This window comes from Scophthalmus maximus, chromosome 1 (assembly GCF_022379125.1).
Source record: "Scophthalmus maximus strain ysfricsl-2021 chromosome 1, ASM2237912v1, whole genome shotgun sequence".
NCBI lineage: Eukaryota > Metazoa > Chordata > Actinopteri > Pleuronectiformes > Scophthalmidae > Scophthalmus > Scophthalmus maximus.
Genome location: NC_061515.1, coordinates 3,212,501 through 3,226,688, shown reverse-complemented (window position 1 = coordinate 3,226,688; position 14,188 = coordinate 3,212,501). Strand labels below are relative to the sequence as shown.

Sequence of the window (14,188 nt, the reverse complement as noted above, 5' to 3'; positions counted from 1 at the left end):
CACACGCACGCACACACACACGCACACACACACACACACACACACACACACACACACACACACACACACACTTTATTTCAATGACTTCCTCTTGCATGTATTTCGTATGCTCTCATTTCATTATGCATCCAGCTCCAGGCTTGAGGATGCGTTAACACTCCCGACTTCAATAATAAAGTGAATCACCTTGAGAAGGCTGGTGTGGGACACACGAGGTTGATGCCAGGGATCATTGCCAGCGCAACACAGATGATAGTGACATTATCGTCCCAGTCAAACTGTTCCAGTACACATCCATGCAGACGGATCACAATAACTCTGTGATACACTGTCCTCTGATTGGTGCTCGTGCTCACAGAGCTCTGTGAGCTGCAGCTTCGGAAAAAAAAGACCCTGCCCAAAACGCAGCTTCGGTGTTGTTAGCTTCTTTAATTTGCAAGCAGGATAGTTCAGAATGAAGCAGTGTTAGCCACAACCAGAGATCTAACTGGGGCTGTTGCAATTGCATAGTATGAGAACACGCGGCCCCCGGATATACAGCAGCATTTTAACCGGTCCGTGTACTTGCAGTATTTACCACGGTCATAATATGATGCCAGCGTTTGTTTTATGTTTTTACTTCACAACCTCAGTTTGAAATGTGCAACCTCAGGTGATGACACTGGATTTAACTTTTTGACTCGACAAAGTTTCTCCTGAGCCCCCAAAAAAACCAAACATCTTACAGCCTTTCCAAAGACAGACTTTGGCACCTGAAATATTTGGATTGCCACTGACAAATTGTATTCTTTGACTCTTTAGAAAACACTCATCCGCTATTCATTAGTGTTCCATCGCGTCCCATAGGACGGACACTGCAAAGACACTGCAGAAACATTCAAACGACAACGGCAATAATTCAAAACTATGTTTTCGCTACTTAAATTGGAACTTTCTGTAAAGCACCGCCACTGCCTCTTCCTCCGTTCCGCTCAGGGAGCGAACGTACGAGGACGCTCTCGCCTCCTACACACACTGCAGGTATGGCGACTATATATTCAAACACTGTGCACTCTATGAGAAATGTGGATGCTTTAACATTGTTTAGCATGAGGGGTGGGGGCTTGCTTAATGGGACTCGGCTAAGCATGTGTAATTAAGAGCAAGGGTAAGTGGCGAGTTGCAAGAGTGCACGTGTGCGTGTGTGTGTGTGTGTGTGCGTGCGTGCATACGTATGCGTGTGTGTGTCAGGGATATGGTGGCGGCATCAGCCTATGATGGAGTGCTTTGCGGAGCCAAACACCCATTCAGCAAGCTGTGCGCTCATTAATCCTGCCAAACTCCACTTGTTACACGCGCGCACAGGAAATCATGAGGCTAGGTAAACAGGGAACTGCTGCGATCCATCACTGTGCACGCCAGCGGACGCAGGAACACTCCGATATATGCGGCGGCGCGCGTGCGAAAAGAAGAAAAAAAATGATGAGCTTAACACCCATACGTACACACATACAGTCAAAACACACACACACACACACACACACACACACACACACACACACACACACACACACACACACACACACACACACACACACACACACACACACACACACACACACACACACACACACACACACACACACACACACACACACACACTCAAAACGTCTTATCTGTTGTCTATTGGTCACCAATGTGCATGTACTGTACATAACACCGGTTCTTCCATCGTAGCGTTTACCGTGCTTTTTTTCAAGTGACGAGTGAGTTTTGACCTCCGTCATATAGAAATAGCCCCGCGCTGCGTTTGCGGAGATCGCCGTCCGTGTGCCGGGCGAACGCCCGCAACTCGCCATTAGTCGAGAGAAATACTGCCACAAAGGCTGGAAGGAAATCAATAGAGCTTGACCCCAGCTTGACCCCTCGTTGAATGGAGAAGTTATGGGACCGCGCTGGGCCTTGACATTAGCTTATTTGATGTGTGTTTTCCCAACAACAGCTCTCTCTCTCTCTGCTCTCCATCTCTCCTCGCTTTCCTTTCCATCCTCTTCTTTCTTCGTCTCTCTATGTGCTTCAATTGGCTTTGTTTCCCCCCTCACATAAATGCTTGAGAATACAGCACACATACCTACATGCAACAAACCCCCCGCCCCCCCTTCCCCCAACACACACACACACACACACACACACACACACACACACACACACACACACACACACACACACACACACACACACACACACACACACACACACACACACACACACACACACACACACACACACACACACACAGCACATGACAAATGCTGCGTAGGGCCAGTTACACAGCCCGGTGGTTAGATGCGGTGTTGGAGCAGATCTGTTATATTTGTACGCCTGCCTGGGCTGGAGCATTTACTGGAGCCATCAGCGAAACGACATTCCATATATCTTTGACAGAGAGGGGAACAATACTATTTACACCAATTTAGCCCTGGGAGGGGGAATTTCCAGTTAATGGGCCTTCTTTCTTCTCTCTCTCTCTCCTATCCATGATTTTAACATCCAGTTTTAAAATAGTCCTCCCTTCAGGAGACGCGCTCCCCGACTTGCCACTCACATGCTAATAAACTCCGTTACAACAACGACGGAAAAAAACGCAAGGCGGCGGCGCCGACACAAATGAGCCTGGTCTCTATTTTACCACGCTCCCTCATCGCAGACGCTCGCCGTAGGCTGCTTAACGAGATACGGGATCCAAACGCAAAAGACGCAAAAGCGAACAAAGAAAGAAAAATCAGAACTTCGCTAATGCAGCTGCGGTGTTCACAGAGTCCAGTAGCTCACGATATCCACCCAGCATGCTCTCGCAGCCTGGGACCACGAGACCCGACGAAGGTTAAAGGTCATGGGTCACCCAGGGGCCAATCAAAGGTCAGCAGTGTCGCAGGTTCAGGTTTAGGAGGGGGTGACAAAGGTCAGCGGGGTCAGGCCGGATCAAGGAAAGGGCTCGATGTCCACTGAGGTCAGTAAATGTGACAAGGATATTTGTATTTGGGCCATGTAGCATAACACTGCAGTTTCCATAAGAGGATTTTTTTCAAATATACAAAGGGTTCAAATTCAGGGATTATCCCCTTTTTTCCCCCCGTGACTATTTCATTCAATTTTGTTAATGCTATTCTTTGGCTTATGTAAAGTTTTTTTAATCTTCATTTCAGTTTCAACAGTGTTGAGTGCACTATAGTGCCGACATGAGGTTATTACTGCGTGGAGCCTCATCATAACTATGTGCATTTTAATTAATGTGCCAACTTTCATGCCAATCCCCCCAAAAAATTCACCATCTCAGGAGTGAATGAATGTGTGTACAAACCTGTAGAGCTGCAACAGTTAATTGATTAGTCGATTAGTAATCGACTAATAAATTAATCGCCAACGCTTCTTAAATTTAAATATTTTCTGGTTTCTTTGCTCCTGCATGACAGCAAACTGAATATCTTTGTTGTTTGGATAAAGTTGATATTCAACTGTAGACAAAATGTAATGAAGAGCAGAGTAATGACATGAAATATAAAAAAACAATATGTGAAGATGCTGCAACTGCAGCCTGAAAACAGACACATTTTCTTTTTTCCCGCAGGATGGTTTTCTTAAACTTTTCGTACCACAAACACAAACACGTGCCTGTATTTCTGGGTACAGTACAAAAATAGGCACCGAAAAAAATAATGGACGACACAGCTCCCGCAGGACCTTTTTCTTCCTCCCATTTTAGTATCTTATGAAAACAAAAGTGACCCACTGAACTCGGCAAACCAGCGTATCAATGCCTGACTGACAGAAATGGAGCTCTACCTCCCTCCCTCCTGCCCGGCGTCCACACACACAGTCTTACAATGGAGTCTGCATGAATGGAGACCTGTCAATCACAGGGAAACCCATGCACCACCAGGCAATATACAAATGATCATCTCCTACAATCATATACACTAGGCGTGTGCAAGTATACAGCTCTACACACATGCACGCACGCACGCGCACATGCACACACACACACACACACACACACACACACACACACACACACACACACACACGCACTTACGTACAGTACAAACACAAAAATCCACACGTTCACATGCCAAAATGCACACAAACGTACACACAGCGCGTCCAGCGCGTCGGCGCCCAGACAGTCAAAGTCATCAGGGACCTGTAAAGCATTACCCTCTGCGTGACTCGAGCCACTCCAGAAATAGCCCCTGTAATGTATTCTTACCGCCAGCGTCTCTCTTTTGCACAATGGTGCCCTTAATAACACACTCCATTTCTGTTGGCATAAATAAGGGCTCCATTTCCATCTTATTTCATGCAAATGAGCGCGCCGGCCGCCCAAACAGGTAGTGGGAGTGTGGCGTGTGCGAGTGGAAGTGTGGAAGCGTGCAGCCGCCGCCGCCGCCGCCGACGAGTGCAGTGGCGTGATTGGGGACGAGCGAATTCAAATGAGCGCCGGAGAGACCCCGCAATGTGCCAACGACTCCCACGCCGGCCTGCCAGCGGCGTGACGGACAACGTCGCTTACAGGCGGCGCCGCCTGCACAGGGTTAGCCATTACAGGGGCCAAACGCAAAAACCAATATTTATCCAGGCAAATGGTTCTCCGGAGAGGGATTATTGATGCAGACACAGGAGTTGCACTCCGGTAGTAGGTGCTGGTGCAGCCCATTACCGCGGCGTTTGCTTACTCCACTGATTCACAGCCATCGGCTGCAGGGTTTGTTTTTTTTTGTAACCACGCGAGTGCGAGAAACCACGGCAGGACGCGAACTGGAATGTTTCTCACTGGGAACCCTGTGACTGACTGACGACGGCAGGCTTCTCTGGGAACATGGTCTGCACACAGATTATGTAAGAATACTTTTTCTCCAAGTGCAAAAATCTCCTCTTCTAACCACTTTTCCTTGACCTCGGTGGAAATGTCCTGAGGTCAAAGGGAAGATGTGAAGGAGAATTCGTAAGGAGGTCGGAAAAGACAACTAAGAGAATCTGACCTATACCCGGAAAACTCAGTGCTCAGCACCCACGAGTCCAGTTAGGTTTCATGTCCAAAACAGAGTCACGGTGCGACGAGAGGAGGCTTTTCAAACATTTAACCGTTGATGACTCACAGGAGGTAACAAAAAAAGTACATATTGTTGAAAATAGAAACCAAAAAATATACAATATACAAGTAGAGAGAGTTGAGCCATTAAGGTCATCATTATTAAAGAGTAAATTATATGTAGAGAATAACTATATCGTTTTTAGGGGATTACATAATGGAGGGCATTTTGGCAAATGGCTTTTATACATATATATATATAGTATTTTATTATGATGATGCTACTGTTGACTATGTAGAAATACAATATGCTTGTTCTTCATCATTACCCTTAACTGGACAGATTTAAAAGAGAGGAAATTTACATCTACGCCTTTTGGGGCCAACAGCGACAACAACACGAGGATTTCCATGCAGGTTTCTGACTGTGTCACAGGAATAAAACAGGTGCTCCGTTGTTTTCCTGGGCGCTCGTGGGTCTGCCTCTTGTGAAATCGCGTATGCCTGCTTATGCCAAACGAGATCGGAAAGGAGGCGCCGGAGCATCTTCCCTCAGCGTTCAGATGAATTCGACCGGCTCTTATCGCGGCCGCCACTTGGATACTTCCCGGCTCATTTCACTCGGTGAGCAACCTTCTGAAGAAAAAGAATAAAGAAAAGGCGACGATTTGACTGCGGCTGTTGTCTGCGGATAACTTCTCCATCGTCTTTCCGATATGATTCTCGTGTGTTACCAAGTGTTCGTGGTCGAGGAGCCGCCAAACTCTTCGCGGCGCCCACATGCGCTTGATGTCATCTCTCTCTGCTCTTCCATCGTCTCTCCGATCACTTTTGCACTTCACTGCACTCACTGTCAGATTCGCCGCAGACAGTTTTTCACGATCATAATTGATGCAGCAGAAAAAAGACATATCTGTCTTTCGTTCTTCTTCCCTTGTCAAATCACAGTGCCTACTGCACCTTGGCCAGGCAACCCGAGTCGTCCGCCGACACTTCATTTCTTAATACTTCCAATGTTGTTTCTCAACATTGTAATTCGGTGACTTTTGGCTTCTTGCGTGTCCTCCTCTCGCTCCCTACACACAGCGATATGATGCAGTCTCCCGTTTCATGGTCGGACGAGGTGCACCGGAGGTTCCTCATGTGTCCCTGTGGCCTACGCTCACTCTATTGTGCATCGCAGAGTGAAAAAAGAAAGAACGTCAAAACAGTCGCTGTGCCGCTTGTAATCGTCGGACGATGTTGCCCGATGGCGCGCGACACATCTGTGTCGTCATGGTGACATCACTGCGTGAAATCCGGCCGTTGGACAAAAGTAAAAATATATCCCAGTCTGTCGAAAGCAGGGAAAGCGGCATTTAGACGCCATTTTCTCTAGAAATAAAACAGTTGTGTAGTGAAATGACCGCTGGCTGCGCGTCACACTGCTGCTTACTCATCACCTCATCACCTCATCACTCCAGCGCGCGGTGTCGTCCGTCCACAGAAATGTAGCGTACGGGAATAAATTGCTCAGGATTGTTACGCGAACCTTCGTCCAGTCGCGAAGACTGTACCGTCTCAGTATCCCCAATATGCTGATTGTAAACTGTCCGTGCTGGCGTTCGCGATGCGCAGGAGCGACTACAGTAGCCGCGACCTTGTGCTCATTACAGTTGGGCACAAGAGACGCGCGGAGCAGCTCTACCAGCAGCTTCTACGACGTTTCTAAATACATTAATCTCTCGGTCAACACAGGCTGACCAGAGAGCGTTTCATTATTCATCCGAGACGCCCTGTATGATCACATATTTTGCAACTGAGATCTTTCTTTTTTTTTTTTCTTCCAAGAAAGAATCTATACCGCCAGCAGCAATGCCAGCGGCAGCAACAACTGATTATTAATAATACTGATTCTTTCTGAGAAATATACACAAATATATATATATTTTTTTTTTCTTCTGTTCTCTGCAGGAACACAAACAAGATGTTGGCGATGAGACTTTGGCCTCACATTTTAAATAAAAATCATATTTTGTATTTTCCAAAGAAATGGCCCCGAAACGGGCCAAAGTGCTGGTGGCGACGCCAGTGGCAACAGCCGGTTCCTGGGGCGGCGAGTGTTGCACATGGGCTGTTTGCTCCCTCACACCGAGCGTGAAGCACATACGTGATCCGCCGCCGTTAAATTTTGCAGCGCTCGAACTCTACGTGTGGTTGTTTTTCCCGAGTTAGTTTTTTCGGTCTCCGGCACCTCGGTTCCGCGCTTTCCAGCAGTGAGTTGTCAGTCAGGCAGCGTGGGCGGCCTTTTTGTTTTTTTTGGTACTGACAGCTTTTCCCTCGGGCATTGGTTCTGTTGATGAAGTTTGAGCTTCTTCGGAGTTTCTCCTCCCTGCCCTGATCTTCTGCTGTTCCAAACGCCGAACAAAAAAAAAAGACAACCCACCCCAACAGACGTGTAGGCAGACACGGGGGCACGGCTTTCCTGCGCAAATTACATATCTAGCATCGTGAGACAAAAAAAAAAAACCCCGCTCGGCTCCATGCGATGCTGCAAAGTAACCACGAAATCGACTCATTCATTTTGAGATTCCTGCTTCGAGGGGAGCCTCCATCGTGATTACATAACACGCTGCGTGAAGCGCAGCCCCGCAGAGGCCTCTGGTGAAGTCTGGGGGAAGCGGGGAAGTGGCGGCGGTGGCGAGGAGAAAAGGTTTACAGGAGTCGATGGCGGTCAGATAAAACAGCTCCGCACTCGCTCCGAGGAAAAGGTTAATGTCTCTCTCTTGATTCCTCCATCTCTCCCTCACTCGCCGCCCCAGCTGAGGTCTGTGTGACTTACAGCGGGTCCACACTGCATTAGATTAAATCATAAATTACCCGCCCACCCCCCCCATATCTGCATCCCCTCCTCCCTCCCCTCCCTATCTCGCTCTCCCTTCTCCGGGCCTCTCCCTATCTCAATCTCGCGCCCCTTTTATTCTCCTGTATTCCATTCCCCGTGCATTTCTCCCGCTCCCCCACTATTATTTCTCGCCGGCTCTCATCATTATTCCCTTTTCTCCAGCGCCCTCGTTTCCTCTCACTCTCTCCCCGCACTCCGCAATATGAAAAGCCGTGCGCCGTACGGAGCGCTGCCACGCTGGGCCTGGACAGGCGGGCCCTGCGAGCGCGACGCCTGCCGTGTGGTCGTGTGTGTCGGGGCGGTGTGTTGCAGTGCGGTGTGGGCCCACACGCCCCCACGTCCTGGGGCAGGAGAGAAATACGGTACACAAGTACAGTTTTAAGATTTTTAAAAAAAAATCTAAAAAGCACAAATGCAAAATTGTAGCACATGAACAATTTGCTTATCTGCAAAATGTGTCCTACAGTAGTGAAAGTGCTTCTCTCAAGGCCCAGAAGAACCTCATCAGTTCGCTGCAGCTACAACTACTTACGTGCTATGTTTATTTGCACAACAACAGTTTAGGCTAAATATCTAACTTAACACATCGTCACGTGTGCGTAAGACAGAAGCAGCTAGGCAGAATTAAGTTATATGGAAATAACAATATGGTCTTCTCGCGTCTCTTTTCACACCTAACACATAATAGGTAGCTCTGCACCGTGACACCAGAACAATGCACCGTTTCCATGTGTGCAGCTGGAAGACTGGCTGATGGAACGACAGCGGGTTTGATAATTGCTGCCGGCCACAAATGAAAACGCAAAAACCTTGTTCGCTGCCTCCGGCTGCATTCAACAGTCCGTTGCTTGAAACATCCCTCAGGACTTTGAGCGGTAGTTCAACCCCTTCGTCGCCGTCGCCGTCGTCAGCCGCGTGCGAGCGTTAATATTTCAAAAGCTTCCGAAACAGACTTCGTCTCGTTTCAAGGGCTTTTCTCGAAATGACAGTCTACGTGTTGAATAAAGGGAAATGAAGTGGAAAACCTGATATTGGAAATTACTCTAAACTAGTTGATTTGTACTCTGTAGGTCTTCTTACAGCCGTAGCATCAAAATAATACAGTATATATATATATATAGAAGGGAGAGATGTGTTTTAAAATTTGGGGGCAATTAAAAATAATAATGCGGACACAAATATGGGTTATTGGAATATGTAGATGCTTCCACCCTTGTCTACACTTTCATAGGTCCTACATATATATATTTATATTGAACAGTTACATTTTTTGGACATAAAAAAAAGGATTTCCATCCCCGTGGTTCTATCTTCACCTGCTGCGTGTTCTGTTTTTTTGGTAAATGCGGCCCTGCCCCCTAGTGCACACGTTAATGTTACGTCCACGTCCGATGACAGGCGCCTGTGTGGAACGTCTGCACACGTCGGCCGTCATTGTTTATAGACTTACACGCACCGAGGCATGTTCCTGGCTCTACAGAACGCTGGTGGGAAAGTGAGAGCCCAGCCATATACTGTATATATAGAAATATATATATATATATAAATAAAAATAAAGGAAAAGACAAAAACAAAAAAGTCCCTCCAGTCCAGCCCCCACACACCTTGCTCCACTGATCCGCTGGAGAGAGGGGGGGGAATAAAATTGAGTGACCCTGCCACTAGCAGCTAGCCTCCCCCCCCCACCGCTCTTCTCTTCCTCCCCCTCGCCGTGTGAAATCAAATTTCCATGTGGCTCCCGTATCTGTTGCACAGCGAGGTGATTTATCAGGGATGCAAAGAGCATGCAGAAACAATCTTTATTACATCCATTTCCTGCTTGTCAGCCGGGATCATGTTGGCTGTTCATTAAAGGCGCGGCGCAGGTGAGGAGAATGCATCCCGATGCCTTGATAGATTGTCTGCTCCCCTGTGGTGACAGCAGCTGGATGGATTGAACAGCGGGGGGCAAGGAGGGAGGAAAGGGAAAGAAAAAAACGGGGGGAAAAAACGCTGACTCCGTCGCTCCCCCTGTCAGACACACTTTTCCATCGCTGGCCAGTGTCATTCCCAACAAGCAGCCCCGCACGCACGCGCACACGCACACACACACACACACACACGCACACACACAGGTACACGCAGACTTCTGACAGCCCACTGGACTTGAGCCAGGATCTCGCCTTAATGCATGGATGCATACACACCGTGAGCACACAAACATTAGTATTTTTATGGCCTGCTGATGTAAAGATACTGTGACAGACATTGTAAAGATGAGATTTATCTTATTACACAGTTACCAACCTTAACTCTCTCTCTCTCTCTCGCTCTCTCCCCCCCCCCCCCCCCCCGTTGAAACTGCCGGCCTGAATAAAATACACAAAATCAACTGCCACGGATTTCTGCCAAATTCTCCTTCCAAAAAGGTGAAGTACAAAATTCAAAAGTAGAAAGAAGAACGTCCCGTTTAATGCCATTATAAGATATACGTAAAATGTAATGACTTCTGGGTTGCCGGGCAGCCACTATGTTTAGATGCCGCTCACCAACAATGCGATGTAATAACACTATGATTTTGATTCATACATTGTTCCGTTACTCTTCCTGAGCCTTCTCTGCTGTTGGAAAGTGACAAACAAATGTTTGCTCATGTTTTGCTTCTATTTCCATCACTTCTTGGCCCACAAGTCAGCACGCTTACCAGCCTAGCCCCCCGGGCCGCTCTCATCACTGTGTGATAGCAGTGCTCTGCAGCGTCCAGTCTGCCGTGAAGACTGTGACCTCTTGTCTTGCGACAATGGCAGAAGCTTGTCACCCACCCAACACCACAACCACTCACTCACTCCCCAGAAAGAAAGGAAAAAACACGTTTGGCGGCAGCTCATTTACAGCAACGTACGGGACTTTGGTTGCCACGGGAAACATAATCATGTGATTGGTCTTATTTTGTGCTGCGGAGAATCTCACGCAGCAGCCAGCAGGGCATCTTCGCTGGTTTTGTGAGTTTTTCAAATGCATAGTGATTAAGGGAAAATTATGCCTTGTGTTGTTTACACCGGGGGGGGGGGGGGAGATGTCCTCGGCAGGCAATACTGAATTATTAAACACATATCACACTGACCTCTCAATAGCAGTGGCTGGAACATGCGTCGCTTTGGCAAAGCGTCTGATGTCAGATGGTAGTGATGACGATGATGATGATGATGATGCTACTTGCAGCTGGTTACAGCCAAAGCAACCTGCTGAAACTATTTCTCACTTTTGGTAGTTTTGGTCGTGCCAAACATGGCTCGTGAAGACAGCAACCGCTCCCTCCGTTCAAACTCGGCATTAATGTATTTGTGTCGATTCATCGCAGGACAGAGAGGAAAAAAACGAAACTAAGAGAGCAAATTAAAAGGCACAGGGAGTCAAATTAATCACGAGTGACCTGTTAGAGAAGCAGTTTTCATAAGCAGACAGTAGAGTAAATGCTCATGTGGACACACTTCATTAAGTCAATTAGCCAGGGTCGTGGAATATCAGAGATCCGGCTCTACATCTTACGGCCGCTACTGTACACAAGCCTTCCTAATCAGCCGTGAAATATTTTATCACTCCTCCGACAACAACAGCTTAAAAAAAAAACCCGTACACATTGACAACATAAACACAGCTCTGCGTCCGCATTCGGCGGCGGCGGCTTTATTCCCTCTGTGGACTTTGCTGTTCCAAGTGCAGCTATAAACCCACTGGGGTCGCTAATCCCCGACGTTAAATGGAGATATGGTACAATGCCTATACAGCTGCTACAAAGCGCAGTAAAGAGAGGAAAAAAAAAAAGGAGATTCCTCAAACTGTATATACTGCATCTTACACACCTGACATCCAGCATGGAGCTCGGTGAGACCACTTTAAGGAAACGGGCGATTTCTTTGCTCCGCCAGATCAGTTTGACACAAACAGCCATGCGCTTTAAAGGAGCCTGAGCTCGCGGCATCATCTTTGACCCTGCTCAGTCGTCTTTGTGTAAATCCTCTCTCTCTCCGTCTCCTTCTCCTGTCTAATTTGTGTCCCGCGTGTCTCTCTCTGCACCGATGACGTGTGACGGAAAATGGTGTAAATGCCGATCGATTATTGGGAGTGGGTTTTTTTTGGGGGGGGGGCCATGAAGGACAGAGGCCCGGCGTTGATGGCGGGGCTGACAAGGACACCGTGGGGCTGTAGTGGGACAGCGGTGGGTGTGTGGGGTGGATGCGATTCTTACCGATGAATCCATATCCTCGACCTCCTTAGACTCAGTGGACGACGGCCTAACGACCACTGCTCCTCTGTTTGAGTCACACAGCATGTGACGTGTCTCTTTATCCTTGATGCGAGAGGGTAATCGTAGGCCTCATCGATCAAAGCCTATAGGAAAGGCCCAGAGGAACAAGGAAGTCGGTGTTCAGCAAACATGATACTGTGCTCACACCTTTACGCAATGGACTATGTTAATCCGACCTTCTCTACATCCTTCATGCGGGTTCATACGTACAAAAGACGGACTGAGAATGACACATGGTCAACCGCATTCACGTAAAGGTCCTAGCCGCTCGTATTTAAAGTTACTTTTTACAAACAAAGGATCATTTTTTTTAAAAACGCACCGTTACCAAGGTTACGATACTGCAGCATCGTTTGCGCACATCACGTGCTGTTAGAAAATTAGCGAGGAGTGAATGTGCTCATACTACGAGTGAAGCACACTAGACACGGTCAGATCTGGAGTATGGAGGATGTGAACTGTTCTCCAACGCAAATAAAGGAGCTGATCAAGGCTCTTTAAACATTTTGCTTTCTGTTGCTAAAGATTCATTTGCAGAGACACCCCGAGTGTCGCACAGTCGGATGGACCTCTGGCGTACAGGAATAGTGTTTAGTATTGATCTGGGAAACAGCCTGTGCCCCCGTTGAAATGATGCAACCCCTTGCTGTTGCCTTACAGATATAATGACTAATGTACAAACTTTCTCCTGCTATAAACGTCATAGATGAAAACCACGACAGAAAAGCTTGGAAGACCAGAGTCAGAAGTAAAATCAAACTCGGGCAAACAAATTGAAGATAGTGATTCTCTTCTTGTGGAGGCCAATTACATTACCTCTAAAACAGAGGGATGGAGACAGAGAAGGAGGAGGAGGAGGAGGAGGGCGCTTTCACTCAAAGAAAAATAATTTATTTCATTGTGATATCAAAATCAATGGGTATCGATTGAGAGGTGGCTAAAGGTGAACGTGTACATGATCTCTCAGCTGTGAGAGGCAGCCTGGCCGATAGGGGGGGAGGGAGATAGAGAGGAGGGGGAGGAGGAGAAGAAGAAGAAAAAAAAAGAGTAGGTGGCCCGAGGAAGAAGTCACCTCCTAGTTAACATAGAAGGAACAGGGGGGGGGGGGGGGGGGGGGGGAGAATAAGACGAAGGGGAGAAGAGCAGGAAAATGAGAGAAAGAGAAAGGAGACAGAGAGAAGGAGTGAAGGAGCTCTTGCCCAGTGGAATCAATACGGAGAGGTGGAGCAGAGTACAATAGCCTCAGAGGAGAGGAGATTCAGTGGTGCAAGTCTAATACTTTGTGTTTCAAACACACACACACACACACACACACACACACACACACACACACACACACACACACACACACACACACACACACACACACACACATAAATTAACACACGCACACAACACTGACACACACACACACACACACACAACACTGACACACACACACACACACACACACACACAACACTGACACACACACACACACACACACACACACACATAAATTAACACACAAACACACTCGCCCCCTCTCTGAATCCTTTTCTTGCTTTCTCCTGACATTTCCCTCTATATCCTCCTTCTGTTTAATTTCTTTCTTTCTCTCTCGCTTGGAGATTCTGTATCCACCCCCTCCACACACACACACACACACACACGTTTTCCATCTAGATGCAGAGCAGAGAGGAGGCCTTCTCATCTGCACAGCAGCTCAGCATAACAGCATCTTCCATTGAAAAAAGATATAGTGAAGTAATAACCACAGACACACAGAGCAGATTCACATGCGTGTTGTAACTGTGAAATGTAAACACACACACACACACACACACACACACACACACACACACACACACACACACACACACTCCAGTACTACTCCAGCTCTATCAGCACTTGAGACTAGTGAGGCTTCAATTAGTTCTTGATGAATGAGCCCATAAGATGCCGCTCT

General features: G+C 47.5%; 1 protein-coding gene across 2 annotated transcripts in view; it reads right to left on the bottom strand.

Annotated features, from left to right (window-relative positions):
* LOC118299900 (endoprotease bli-like) overlaps nucleotides 1-14,188 on the bottom strand; it is a 153,109-nt gene that overhangs the window by 99,921 nt on the left and 39,000 nt on the right. The gene's annotated exons all lie outside the window — the stretch shown is intronic.